This window comes from Camelus bactrianus, chromosome 29 (assembly GCF_048773025.1).
Source record: "Camelus bactrianus isolate YW-2024 breed Bactrian camel chromosome 29, ASM4877302v1, whole genome shotgun sequence".
Classification (NCBI taxonomy): domain Eukaryota; kingdom Metazoa; phylum Chordata; class Mammalia; order Artiodactyla; family Camelidae; genus Camelus; species Camelus bactrianus.
This window is the reverse complement of record NC_133567.1, coordinates 17074103-17089004: the sequence shown is the minus strand read 5'-3', so window position 1 is coordinate 17089004 and position 14902 is coordinate 17074103. Positions and strand designations below refer to the sequence as shown.

Sequence of the window (14902 nt, the reverse complement as noted above, 5' to 3'; positions counted from 1 at the left end):
CCCATCTCTCAACCACTGCCTCAATCAACATCTCCGTAGGCTTAACAAATCATACACAAGCACTGCTGATGAAAATACTTCAATTTTTTTTTTTTTTTTTAGTTTTTTCAGGCAAGCATGTTAGACCATAAACTCCCTTTGTTGCGAATGAGGTACACTCTATAAAGCCATATCAGTTTCTGATAGCAGGGTAAGTTACCCGGGGAAAGTTGGGCATACGTTGGTAAAAATAAGTTCCCCTTTCTGTGTGTGTGTGTGTTTGTGTGTGTGTGTACCTGCAAACCTCAGCTCCTGTCACAGCAGCTGGACTGCGGTTGGAGCCTCTCTGAGTCCCTGCAGATCTCTCCACCGGCAGAACAATGGCCCCGTACACAGGAGGTGAGTGGTCTGAAACTTTTAGTGTTTGTTTTCAGCCTGTGACATAGGCGTTGTCTCAATTTCACGAAACAGGTAAGCATCTTCTTTCAAATTGCAAAATTGAATGGGACTCACAACTTCAAGGCAAATAGCCCCTTAATGTAACAGTATCAGCGCTTTCACGCAGGTTGACAATTTCTGAAATCAAGAAAGGGTGATGTGGCTATTTTACATTACGACGTACTACATTGGGTGGGATGGGCACTCAGTGACTCACCCTGGATGCCCCTCCCACCTCTGCGTTCTATGGCACAGACTTCACGGTGGCAGAGAGCTTAAGAAGCAAATGGGCTCACCCGTATTACTCAGCATTTTAGAAATTCCTTTTTAAAAGTTCTTCTAGAGGAAAGACATCAGTGAAGGTCACTGGCATATTAAATATGAAGAATAACTTCTTAATATTCTCTTTACTGTAATCAAATTTAATCTTGCCAGCTAAACCAGAGAGGAAGTGATCAGTTTCGAATACATCAAAAGACCTGCATAGATTGAAAATGAAATCAAAATTCGTTTTGGTATCTAAGATGGTTAAAATGTCATTCTAATTGCTCACGAATCAAACATCACAAAGCTTAAGTGTGTAATTTTAATCATTGATGAGCTCCAGGTTAATTATCTGCATGGCATGCCTGCAGCTTTTAAAACCCTCTGAAATAATCTGATGAATCACCATAAGCATGAAAACCTAATAATTTTCTAATTAGTTCACAAACATTAATGTTTACCAAATCTGCACAGACAATGTATACATACTGAAGGCAGTCAGAATATCTAAAATGTAATCATATGCTAGACTAAAAGAAATGAGAAAGGAAGGAAGAGGCTAGAGATTTGGAGTAGAAGCAAGGTGCTAAATAATACTAAATTATTGATCCTAGATTAAAATGTAAAGTTCCAAGACCCAATGTACTTTTGTTTTCTTTCCTATGATAAAGTAATTTAGGCTGTAGGTGGGAGAAGACTCACTTTAATTACAAGAATGAGAAAGTTCTCAAACACTTTAGTTTTGTAAAGAAGTTTCTGAGCTCTTCTTATTATTTGAATTCTGTTATACCTATACCCCTACGACAGTTCTCAGCCTACAAAAACACTTACTAGAAATATTATGCACATGCTGAATACGCCTCCAATGAGTTGTAGGTAATGTACAGTTAATAATTTTGGCCAGATTTCGAATGGACTCTGTAATGTCTCATCTCAATAGTTCTCTATAGGAAGTAGATCCTATCTTTTTATTTTCTCTTTATAGAGCCAGAAGTAACTTTTTAAAATGTAACGGCATTATGGCTGTGTGAAAAAAAAAAAGTGTGAAAACTATACTACAGAATCCATCACAGATCTGGATACTTTTTACAATACTCCCACATAACTTCACACGAAATCGCTTATCAATTTCTTCTCAATATGCTACACATTAATCAGACACTAAGTCAAATACATAAGAAGTCTTCTCTACAGCCAAATTTACATTTCATTCTGAAAGCAATAATAGCAAAACTATCTGAACAGATAGAGCGAGTAACAGATGACCTGATTTTTACATTTGTAGCTATTGACTATGACCATGGGGATGGTGAGCAGCATATTTTGATGGAATCACTTTAGTTTGCGTGATTAAGAAATTACTTAGATCAATATGCACAGTGACACTGACTATGAGGCTAAGTGATTTCACTGTCATCAGTGTCAGACAAGATCTTTCTTTTATCAAAGTGATCCATTTAGGAAATTTACACTAAAGTTTATAAGTCCCAGTTAAAAGACCACAAAGACAACAATTTAATTTAAATCACAGAATTCATTATGAAATGACTGCATAGCAAGTAAACTCACTATAGAAGGTGCTTCACCATTTAAGTTGCTTTCTATTTAGTCTTCACCAATTTCTAGTCTCTCCTGCCAAACATTTTGTATTTTAAAACCTCACCCAAGTTCTCAAGAAATTCCCAGAGAGAAAAAACTAACATTATTTTAATGCTAAATTCAGAACAATACATACCTGCTGGTCTGCTTAGAATATGTGTACACATTTTTTGATATTCTCAGTAATTCACAAAAGCAGTGACTTTGATCATGTAAATCCCTTTTTCAGAACTAATGGACAACATGCAGAAAAGAACTTTTATTGCTCCTTCTGCCTTGCTTTCGTCCCGCAGTCACTGCTGCCTAAACTCTGCTCTGCTAAATGACCAAACCCACCTACAAGGAGCCTGGCTAATGAAAGGGGGGTGCTTTCTGAACAATAGAAGCATTCCTTTGCATTCAGAAAGCAGAGTTCCCATTAGAACCCCAAATCAGAGAGGCCAGTTTTACCTCAGTCTTTTAATTGAGATTGTCCCAGTCCTCTCCTCTGGCACCATGAGGCGGTGTTTGTGAAATGATTAAAAAGAATGTGAGCTGATCAGGAGGACAGAATAATGGGAAAGGAATGCTAGGTTAGCCACTCTGCTAAGGGCTGGGAAAGAAGACCACTGTGCCCCTCCGCCTATTGTTTTTATTCTCATCTGCTCTCTCGCCATCACATAGGACTTTGCGTCTTTATTTATTCCATTTTAAATGCGTTAAAAGTTGTCCACTTACAAGAGAGTTTGGTAACACATTACAAATCCTAAATATATATATACATTATGTGTGTGTATATATATATATATAGAAAATAAATAAAAATCCTTGAATTATATCAAGTTTCCAGAAGGTCACCACTGTCTCTGCTGTGGCCTTTTCCCCATTCCAAATCCTCTATCAATATGTCATAGTGAGTTAGGCAAAGACAAAAGAGAGGCGCAGTGTGAAAACGGCACATATATCTAATCCTGACAAAGCAATGAATAGACCTTCACAAGTATAATTATACTTGTTTATTTGTTGCCACGTACAGAGAACTGATGAAAAAAATCCATCAAAGTGGTATTATGCAGACACCAAGAGCTTCTTTTCTTTGGTTGCTAAAGCCACATTGAAGCTTAAATTCCTTATTGTTAAATTCAGAAGAAAGAAAAAAAAAAGATTTTTGGCTGGACTTTTTTTTTTTTTTTTTTTTTTTTTGGCATCAGTTACTGACAGATCTTTTGTGTCCTAGGCTGTATTAGCTCACACTGCTACCTCGTCTTCACCCACGTTGGAATTCATAATTACAAACTACTGTACTGAAGCTTTTAGAAGGGTGTGGTGTGCTGACCAAGACAAGAGGGTAGCAAAATTGGCCTTTTTTCACAGTCTCTCTTTTGATATATCAAAACCCAGGTAAAGTACCTGTGTAGAATCCATCTTTGATCTCAGTCTTTTAAGTTGGTTGTCGGTGGTTGGCTTTAGTCAGCTTTCGCTGCAGTTGGCTTATTTTAGGATATGTTTAGTAGTCCATAAAAGATTGCATAACTTCTTCCCCATTGCAGTATTTAAAACGTTAGCAAGAAGGAAGGCAAATACGTGGATGTCAAAGGACTGAAAATATTAAGAAAAAAGATTTCAAACCCAACTATGAAGGGGCTGTTATGTGCCAATAGACACTAAATCAAATAACTTAACAAAAGCAGGTTTTCAGAGATGTTAGGGGTGGGGGGGAGTCATAGAAGCTTCTGTTTTTTTGTTTTTTTTTCCTTGCAGGATAGAAATATATCAAAGTAAAAAGCAATCTGCATAGTTAATGTTTGTGAGCTTTACAATTTAAAACAGAAAAGCTGTAATTTTTCTTTGCTGGCAATCTGGAAACACTCTGGAGTTAATTACAGCTGATTCGGAGTGAACCACACAAACAAAGACCAGTCTATGTCCAGACAATTATACTGCATTAACCAGCTTAGAGCTTCCTGCTGATGTTCCAGGGCTCTTCTGTTACACCCTTCTACCTTCCCAGCACGAGAGAAAATGCTTCTGCAAGAAGGAATTAATGAACAGAGCTGCAAAAGAATGTGTGACGACCTCTCCTGACACGGCAAAAACTTTCCACCCATGTCACGACAAAGGGGAGAAGGTAATTAAGTTTGAATAGAAGGATGTAACCAAATATAGTAAGCATCTAAACCAAGCACATTTTTAAAGAGGGAAAGTTTACAAAGGCAAACGTTGAGCGTGTAAGTCAATGAAGTCATGTTCCCCTGTTTTCCTCTGCTTTTTCTCATTAAAACCTGAATTAGCTATTCAGCACTGATTTATTTCCTTCTCTATAAACAGAACCCTATGATTGATGCTCAGTGGTCTTCTGCCCCTCGTTTTTCCTTTCTCTTCTTCACCCTCTCTTTCCAGCTTAATTTTCCCTCATTCTCTCTCTCATCTCTAAACCTCCCCAGACTTTATATGACAATTACATGTCATTAAACACATGTGTTGGAAAACTAAAAAGGAAAGGTACGCTTTGCCACTGAGTCCAACAGTTCTTAATTTGATTAGATGTGGGAAATAGGAATTTTACTCAGTTTTCTTCACAACTTTAATCAAACTCCAGCTACTTTCCTCAGAGAGAAATCAATAATCTCTCCTTAACCAAATTACTCCATTATATGACTCATTTTATTTGTTTGCTTCAGGAAAATTTCATAATCAGTGAGCAAGATGGACCTAATACTTCAGCTATCCTCTGTAAACAAACTTTGGTCCTTCCAACCAATCTAGTTGATTTCTAATTTTCTTATTCATTCTAATTGAAAATGAATAGTTTGCATTGGTGTGAGACAAGGACACGAACTGTAATTATGTTCAGTGCCTCTTTCTGGTTCTTTCTTTGATACTGTTTTGCTAGTATTCCAGCTGACATTGGGGCTTTGTAGTGATTGCTTCATTAAAGGGTAAGGACTTGGTAATCAGCGAAAGCATTACTAGAAAGCTGTTGTTTGCCAATACTGTGAGACGACACCAACTTTTTTTTTTTTTTTGCTTTCTTTATAGAATAAAAACTTACCTCTGAATGCCATTACCCAGCCATACTTAAGTATTAATCATCTTCCCTTTGTCTCATCTATGCAAAGTAGGATTAGAGTTAAATGACTGTGTGATCCTTTTAATTTTTCTTCCCTAAATAAATATTAATCTACAAATCAATCAGGTGTTAGATTAAAATACATATAAATATACTCTCTGGAAATACTAAAAGGGTGTGTAAATTACACTCACTTTTACAAAGCATCTCAATAATGGACAGAATCCCTGTCCCTTTTCAGCTCTCTCTCCCTCAATCTCTACTATGTTTGAAAGTTCAAGTAAGTAACACTTTGGAATATAAAGCTTAATCATGGAACCCTTTAGTATTCCTTGGGAAAACATGGACTGAATCAATCATTTTTAGAAATTTATAAATCACATTGGTCATGTTTTTCATGTTTATATTTCTAGTTTTTAAAACATAATTGACTCATCTCTCCAATATACACACAATCTGAGTGTTTAGTTGAAAATACTTTTAAGTTGTCACATAGGAACTTTTAAAAAACTTCATCTAATTGGTTTTCTTAAGGTACATATAACTATAGGATATTTGGCTTCAAAAACAGATTTACCAGACTAATGAAGACCATTCCACTCATTTCTCATATGCAATGTGAAGACAATATATCCTAACATATACATGCATTTCTTTCTTCTTTGTCTATTAATACATAAAATTCATTATTGAAATACTGACAATTAAATATTTAAAGGAGAAAACAATTGTATAATTCTTTGTATTTCATGATTCCCACCAAGACGATCTCATGACCAATATGACATAAATGTAGTAGTGTAAGTACATTCCTATTTTTTTCTGAAAAATGTCACTATGTCACTCCTTGCAGGCTAAACTTATTTTCATAAAATTAAGCACAGCTCAGGTATTCCAGCAAACATTCCTATTCCTTGAGTAATGATTTCACATGATCTCAAACTAGTTTTAATGAAGAAAGTTATATGTATAATTTCTTAAATCACTACCAAGCACCTCTTGCTATATACAAGACTCTTAGAATCTACCAAATCCAAGTCCCTTTTTATAATCCATGTAGATAGTTTAGATCATTTTATATTGAGAAATACATTAGGACTAACAACAGAGAACAAAAGTGGAATGACAAGTTTCTTCTGGATGAAAAATTGGCAAATTTATGTTTGATCACTAAGATTAGTTGGTTATTTTATTTCTATTATGAGGAGACTTTTGTTTGCTTTTTTGTATGTGTGTGTAGGTTTTTTTTTTTTTTCTTTTTTTTTTTTTGGCTTGAAAGTTAATTCGACTGCTGTCCATAAGTGAAGTGAGCAATTCCATAATTAACTTCTGTGTTTTAAATGTATGAACTTTAATTAGATTTCATTATAAACAAACAAACGTCAACCATAATTATAAGCTCCTTGGTTTACCCACATATTATCCCTTTTCAAACAAACTTGATGTCAGACAAATTAAAATCAAGCAGCCAGCAATTTTGAGTTGAATTTTACATGATCTGCTGGTAACCTGATTACTTTAACTTCAATATCATTACAGGAAAAGTATTTCAGGAAAAATAATGACAAGAATTCCAACAGGAGACAAGCTTAATTGTATTGATTCAAAAGATGCATGTTCATAGGAACCATGTTGAAGGAATAATGTTATCTCAAATCTACAGTTTCTATTAAAATGAAATTGTCCAGCATGAAAGAGGCAATTAAGATTAGTGTCTGCAGAACTAGAGATACTAAACTAACTAAATAATTACCTGGGCCCAATTATCTTATACTTTAAGCAACAAAATTTCAGTGTGGAGCAACTACAAGGCATGAGGTTTGCAGGTTTATTTACTGGCTGGTGTATCTATTAGGACCAAGAACAAGTGGAGCTGTCAGGACATAATGAAGGTAAATGATTAGTTAGCACCAAGCCTGAACTCTTCTTCAATGCAATAAGAGTTAATTAAAGTTTACCACCAAACATCAACCAAAGCAGGATGTTGATCAGGTTTCAGCATTAAGTGCAAACAGACAATAGTTGGCAGCAATTAGCGCAGCTATCAAATGACATGCAATGATAATTATACATTTAGAACTGCTAAAGAGCTGGGGGAGAAAGCAACTAATCAGCCTCTTTGAGGACAAATACTCAAAGGGCAGGAAACAGGTATCAGATTATTTCACTTTAACACTGTAAATCAATAGAATTAAACAAGAGGTTGTATGGGTACATTATCTGAAAGAGAACAGTTCGCTGGATCCAAAACGAAATAAATCTGCTAGTACTGGTCTATCAAAGATAAGAACTTCTGCAGCTGAAGAAAATCGGTTCCTTTTCCATTAAAGTTTCAGAGTGAAGCCTGGGTAAAGAAAGTGTAGCTTCTGGGTTTTGTGTAAATCCAACAATGAAACAAGTATGTCACCGCAATCATTGTTATTTAAATTGAGTATTAACTTCCACTCTTAAGAGACTGCCAAAAGTATTTTATGCCTGAATATTATCTTTGTGTACTCAAATAGTATCTTTTTGAAACATTTTTAGACGTTCAGATCAAAATTCTTTGATACAGCTGAATTTGAAACCATAGCCATGTATACCTATTTAGGATATGTTACTGTAGGTCTTCCCTGGATGCCTTTCAAAGCTACAACTTCCGTCTCACTGAAATCAGTGAGGCTGCATGGAACTCATCCCTTAAAATACTTTTAATCAATCACCTCGTTCTTTTCCATAGTTTTTGGCCAGCAGACTGGAGCAGGTCTACAGACGTGTCCATCCTCATGACCCCACCTCTCCATTTTCCCAACTAATTCTGTTATGCTAAGGATTTGGACACAGGGTTGGCTAATCCCAATATTTCCCTGGAGCTAAATCTAAGCCATGGCCGACTCCCAGCACAAAAATGTCTTTCTCCAAAAGCCCTTTCGCCCCCTTCAGCACTCATACACTCATTGGTCCTGACGTTTTCACTTCAGCCATGACAAATGAGCTGATGACTCTGATGTGATTGCACGGGAGGATGGCTTTATCTAAAGATATATCATTAACTCTCATCACCATCTCCTAATATGGCTCTTCTGGGTTAATGTGTTGTGAAAATTTGAGGAAATTTTTGTGTAAATATATGCACATCAAGTAGTAAGAGACCAAATTCATCAAGAGGAGAAAAGGGAAGCTGGAGTGGACAGGATCAGGGAAGGGGGGAGAAAAAAAAAAAAAAAGACGACCATTAACTAAATGTTGCTCTGGGGATTTCAGTAACTCAACTCAACCTCTGCCCCAGTGCAGACCAGCCAGCTGACTGTCTCTTAAAGGTGCCTTCCCCTCAACATGGGCGGCGGGAGCAGAGCAGAATCTATGAACTGGCGCAAATAAAGCTTTTCAAGATAAACACGGCTCATCAACCCGCAAGCCCATTTCTTTGTTACTACCCCCGTGGAGTACGTATTTTATTCTCAAACCCTTAATTCCCTGTGTTATGAAATCTCTCTAAATTCATCTTAATGGGGAAAGGGATTGTCAAAACCCATTTCCCTCCAAGGTCACTGTATTCTTCAATGAGAAAGAAGCAACCTTTTCCTGACCATTATTAAATGTGCAGCTCTTCCAGCTTTAAGGAGAGGGGAGAGGGAAGCTTTTCCACTTAGCGTGAACACCACAACCTTTAGGTTGAGTTAGAACCCAAGTTCCAGTTACACAGCCCTTGTTATGTATACCATGGGGTTTACAGAGTAGATCCTTGTTATAACCTCTTCTCTCATCTGTGGACACACAGCCAATCAGAGTCGACTGCAGCATCACAGACCTCGGGAAAGGAGGTCAGGCTTTGAGGTAAAGTGCTATTCACTATTGGACCATGCAAGGAGCTCTTTATTCCTGTTCTTATTGGCATCTGTCCCCCTTACGAGAGCAAGAACAAAGCCAAGTGCTCGTGTGAGGTTTATGAATAAATCAGAGGTGAGCCACTTTAAGTGCTGCCCATGATTTCCTTGTTGACAGTGAGCACTTAAACAGGCTTCTAGGACCAGCAACTTCTGGCAAACCACAATGATTCCTAATCTGCACCCTGCTTCATTTCAAGAACGAAATGGCCCACCCCATTTTTCCTGCAAGTTTTCATTTTTCAGGCAATTTTTGTCCTATCTCGAGCCGTTTAGTGTGACAGTCCCAGAGCAGTCAGCTGGCCCTGTGGTCATCACAGAAATTCTACTAACTGAAAATCTTCCTTTGCTTGGAAAAATTCCACAAATGAAAAAAAAAGTCTCCCACAGAACAGAAATAATGCTCATGTTAATAATGTAAACTCTTTGGCTATGGAAGGAGTTAAGCCAACTTAGGTGAAAACAATTGAACAATTTGCTGATGGGGACACAGACACACACACACACTCACACACAAACACATTAGACTTTCACTGGCTGTGCTCCGCAGTTGTGTGACATTTTCCAGGAATTTCTCTGAGCATCAGTTTCCTTGTGGGTTAAACAAGGGGGCTGTGCTGTATTCCTTCCGACTGCAACAATCTATGGTTCTAATATAAAAACCCATTTAGATTGTGCAGGAAGATAGATTTCCCTATGGAATTTTCTGAGACAGACCCAGATGTTTTTAAGGTTGTATTTTTTTTTTTCCCTGTACCTAGATTTCAAGAGGAGAGGCAGATTCCAGTACTGTAGTAAACCAAAGTGTTCCATTTATGTTTTGAATTAACTATCATTCATTTTTTCATGTATTCAGTAGATGTTTACTGAGAATATTTACCAAGGATTTGCCAATATCATCGGTCACAGTGAACACAGTGATTAAACAGACAGAGGAGCTGCCCTCGTGGAGGCTGAAGTTTATTTGAGGAGACATTTAAACAAGCTTCATGAGAAGTGCTAATATGCTAATTATTTTCTTTCAGTGAAATATACTCTTACCCAATCAGTTACTCAATAAAATGCTCAGTCTTAAAAAAAATGTGCTTCAAATGAATTGTCAAGTCCAGGGCTGCTTATAAATGACCATGCCTTTCTTTTTAAGAAAAACTTGAGCAAAGATTGTGAGCTAAATATATATAAATGTCAAGCAAAAATCAAATGCAAAGCTGGGAAATTACTATCCAAAATACACTTATAATTCCTATAAGAATATAAACAATAATTTTAAATGTGTCTCTTACATGTATCACAATGGGAAGTTATTATGAATTAAAACATCAAAAAGAAAAAATCATGATAGAAATAGATTCCAGTTTAGATAGTCAAAAAATTGTATTTATAAATTTATTAACTCTTATCATGAATCTTGTCACCTTTGAACCTGGGTCATGCTCCTCTGAATAATGCATTCCTATGAAAAGATAAAGGACCTGTGATCTCTTCCAAGAGATAAGCCAAGAGGAGACTCATAACTTGGCTATAAAATTCCCACAAGAAAATTTACAGGTTCTATAATACTACTGGGTTATTAATAACTGGGTCTTTTCTCTAGGTTAGTATAAATTTTGGTCAACAGAGTGCCATGTAAACAATATTTATTCTTCTTTCATGGCATATCAAAATATCATAACACCACGTATACATAGAGAAAGCTATTTCTATGGCATCTAATCCAGTTTTGGGAAAATTTCTCATTCAAAGGCTTTCCAACAGGCAGGGTCGACTTCGATACTGAAATAAGCTTTGTGGTCTCTCCTATTACTGTATATAATGGACAGTCTGGAATCTTGAGTTCCTGTGGACAGACTAAGGCCTGAATTATTTAAAAACTTTCTGTTCTAATTTGCTTCTTAGAAGAAGACCCCAGAAAATGCATTAAACATCTAGAAGCCCCTCAGAACTGAAGCAACGTGTGGTGATGGAGAAGCAGATAATGAAGCAGAGGACATATCCCAGACGCCATCTAGGGATCTGTCAATGGGAAAATATGGGAAGAAGGCTACTGCTCTTTTTCTCCTACCTCTGAGGCACACACCTTGCCTAATTTCGATCTCCCTCCCTTGTCAGGGAGAGGGGAATCCCGACTCAAAAGGTCCATGCAGATTTGCTTTATCAGATACATCAAATACTTTCCAGTAGAGCATTATATTAAAACCAGCTATTGAAAATAAAGGGGGACTACAGGGTATCAGGCCCAGTCCACGTCACTTATTTTAATGTTCACAACATTTTAGTCTTATGTAATCTCTCCAACAACTTGGAGATACAAATGAGGAAACTGAGGCTTGGAAAGATTAAATAACTTGGAAAAGGTCATCAACAACAAGAATCTAACGCAGGTGTCTGATAGATCTAATATGATTTCTGTTGGCCACTGAGTTGTCCAAAAAATAGAGATTTTTCAAATCTCTAAGACTTAAAATAAACAAACTCACTGAAAAAGGAATCCAAAGTAAACAGAATCAAAAGAATGTCTGGTTTTAAACTAAGTGTCATTCTTTCTGTACAATGTGTTGTCTCTAAAACATCACAGCACTGTCTTCATTTACTTTCCTTTCATAGAATAGAAACCTCTTTCTTCTTCTCACTGTGTTCATGATTATTAAGGATGCATTTTAAGTCACTGAGATCATCAGGTAGTTTATGAATCACAGACTCATCTTGACCATTCTAAGTCTCTAGTCTAAATTCCTGCTTAATGCAAAAATACGCTTACTGTCACAGTGATAAGAGGTGGTCCACATTCTATCATCCCCTTCCAGTAACAGAGAACTCCCTCTCTCAGAGGAGATAGTAACACTGTAGGATCATATTTGCACATTTTCTTTTTCTTCTCTTCACCAACTCTACCACCTTTGTATTTATTCACAGAACAAACCCATTTCCCTTTTCCCAGTGGCCAGAGTAGCTGAATGACCATTGGTCCTTGAGTTGGGCCAGCTGAGTTCTTTTCCTGACATTTTCCTACCTTGCAGGCTGACTCAATGATTATGTCTCCAAATTCAGTATTGTGTATTTCAAAATAAGCCGAGGCAGTGCTCAGGGTTTAGCCCTTTGACAGTTTCTGCTGGTCTAACCACACTACCTGCTCCTTTCCATTGTGATCATGTTAGCCAGTCCTTAGAAAATAAAAGAAATTCAGACTACAGGGGGAAATTGCACGGGCTACCACTATCAGTACACCTAAAGAGGAAAGAGAGACACTAACATGGCAAGAGGGCAGAAGTTTGTGTGCACATGCTTGTGTGTCTGTATACAATCTCCTAGTTTGCATCTTTCAAACCAAAAGGGATGACTCACTCTCAATTCACTAGTGGGGTCAGGAAATTTTAAGCATTAATCACTTTATTCCTAAAGGTATGGGGGGAAAGTACTAAGAAGTGTATTTTAGAAAATCGACATTAATAAAGCCTTTCAGGTTTAATGATGGTACTCTGGGAAATGACTGGGCTTCTTCAGTTTATTCTTCCAATCAGGCAAATTTTAAGATTCTTTATAAACTTCCCCCTTAGAAAGTTTTGTTTCGTTTTGTTTTGAACAGTACAACCAGGTGACATCCACCAGCTCACATGTTTTTGTATTTTAACATTGTTAAAGCTATGGATTTCCTTTCTTCTTTACAGTGAAGGAAAAGAATTTTATGGACAGTTATAAAATGCATATTTTAACCCAAAAGTCAATTTTCCCTGGTTAAAATGATTTAGATCTGAGTAAATGCTCGCAGAACACTGTTTTTACAGTTAGAACACAATGGAACTAATAAACTTCGTCTTCAGAGGTACGTGCTATCATATGTACTATTCAGAAATTATCAACTGTGCACTGCCATGTCCCCAGGACAAGCAAACATTAGAAATGATCAATCATCTAAATATATGATGCTAGTGCGTGAACCCCTGACCTGAATGGCTAAAACACCTACTCAGAACTTGACTGGGACCATCAGGACATTATGACATATTAACTAAGTCAAGCTGTCTAAATTCTTAAATTTATTTGTTTATTTTTTCAATCTCTAGAATGCTAAAGTGGTTGATTATAGCAGAGATAAGCTGCTCGCCAAATGTGATTTTAATGTCAAGGCCATCTTTAGGTTGTGTGCATAACATTCAAAAGTGCCTTGAAATGGCAAATATTTTATTTCACTCAGAAACCTTTAAAAGGGGAGGGGAGAGGGGAGCAGCTATTCCTGGACGGAGGATTATATGTCAAACACGAAGCCATATCAAACTTTCAAGGCAACTTGTGAAACTCTAAAACTAGGGAATTAACGGAACATCAAATCCAGCAAGATCACAAGGGGAACAATCCGTATGCAAGAAAATAATGCCATTGAGCCCTCATTAAAAGACCATTTTGTCCTTAGCCATCAAAGAGTGTGAGTGTAGTGAGATCTTGGTTATATCATCAGGGATAACTCAAACAAGTGCCAAGAGAAATTGTGCACTTTTAGTTCTCACATGTGTCCATCTGTTCACATATAAACATATATTCTGCTTTCTGTCTGATTCCTAAAATCTTGATATCAGAATACCCTGGGCTTTTGCCCATTTCCTAAGAATGCAGACATCACATAAGCTACTATTAACCCATGTGTGATCCACTTCCATGGTGGCTGGAAAGCTGCCAGGTACAACACATGGTGCTTGGTTAACAATGTCTTAAAATATAAATGAATTTATTTTTTAAATTAACACATTTTTCTTATAGAAATACCTTAATAAGCCCTGCTGAATGTAAAAGAACAGCCTCCATGTGGATTTCTCTCTCTCTGTCTCTTATTTTTTTTTGTTCTTTTAAGCCTTTTTTGCAGGCATATCATAAAGTTAACCATAAAAGTTTCTGAAACAATGCAGAATTTCTTGACAAATTTTTTAAAGGACCCTAGTAAAGAATTTTGGTGACTTTTTATAACAAAGATCAAACGCTTTTCCCTTGCAATATTCTGTACTCAAGAGGCAACCCTTATACTTTAATTTACGTGAAAATACTTCTGATTTCCCAAGTTTCTGTGTAACCATCTTAATAGTACCCCAGCAACTGAACTGTTAAGGTGATGAGGCAAAAAGAAGTTGTACAGTCTTGCAACAGAACACATTAGGTGAAATTCTGGTGGAATCTCTCAGTCCTGCTCTGGGGCAGCCTTCAATGGCTCATTTGTGGTGACCCCCAAACCGGAAAGAGCTTGTTTAAAATGTATACATACAAATAATTATCCACACGGCATCTGATTTACATACGTACAAAAGGACCAATTCCCACCTTTGAAAGTGTCTTAACACTTATGGTATTTTAACTGCCCTAATTATGGTTGAAGAAACATCATTAAGAGCCCTGATCACGTTGTCAACTGATAACCAGTTACAGCCCTAACTAGTGACAAGGGAAAACTACAGCAGATGTGTCCAAGAGTACTCAGATGCTGTAAAAAAAGACTTATCTCTAAATGAAACATACACTGTACCTACAAAGCGACAGGAAGGCGAATCAAATCCTACAGAAAATAACTCTGTATCCTCTTCTACCAGCCCCTCCCAACCACAAAAGCTGATAGGCCACTTGAAACACTTAACATTGCCAAAAATCAGAATACACAACTCTTTCCCAAGTGAAGTGTCCTACCAACTGAGACAACTATTTATAACCGATGGTGGGGGGCAGGGTG

At 37.0% G+C, this 14902-nt stretch overlaps 1 protein-coding gene across 3 annotated transcripts in view; it reads right to left on the bottom strand.

Annotated features, from left to right (window-relative positions):
* ZFHX4 (zinc finger homeobox 4) overlaps nt 1–14902 on the bottom strand; it is a 179376-nt gene that overhangs the window by 154635 nt on the left and 9839 nt on the right. The gene's annotated exons all lie outside the window — the stretch shown is intronic.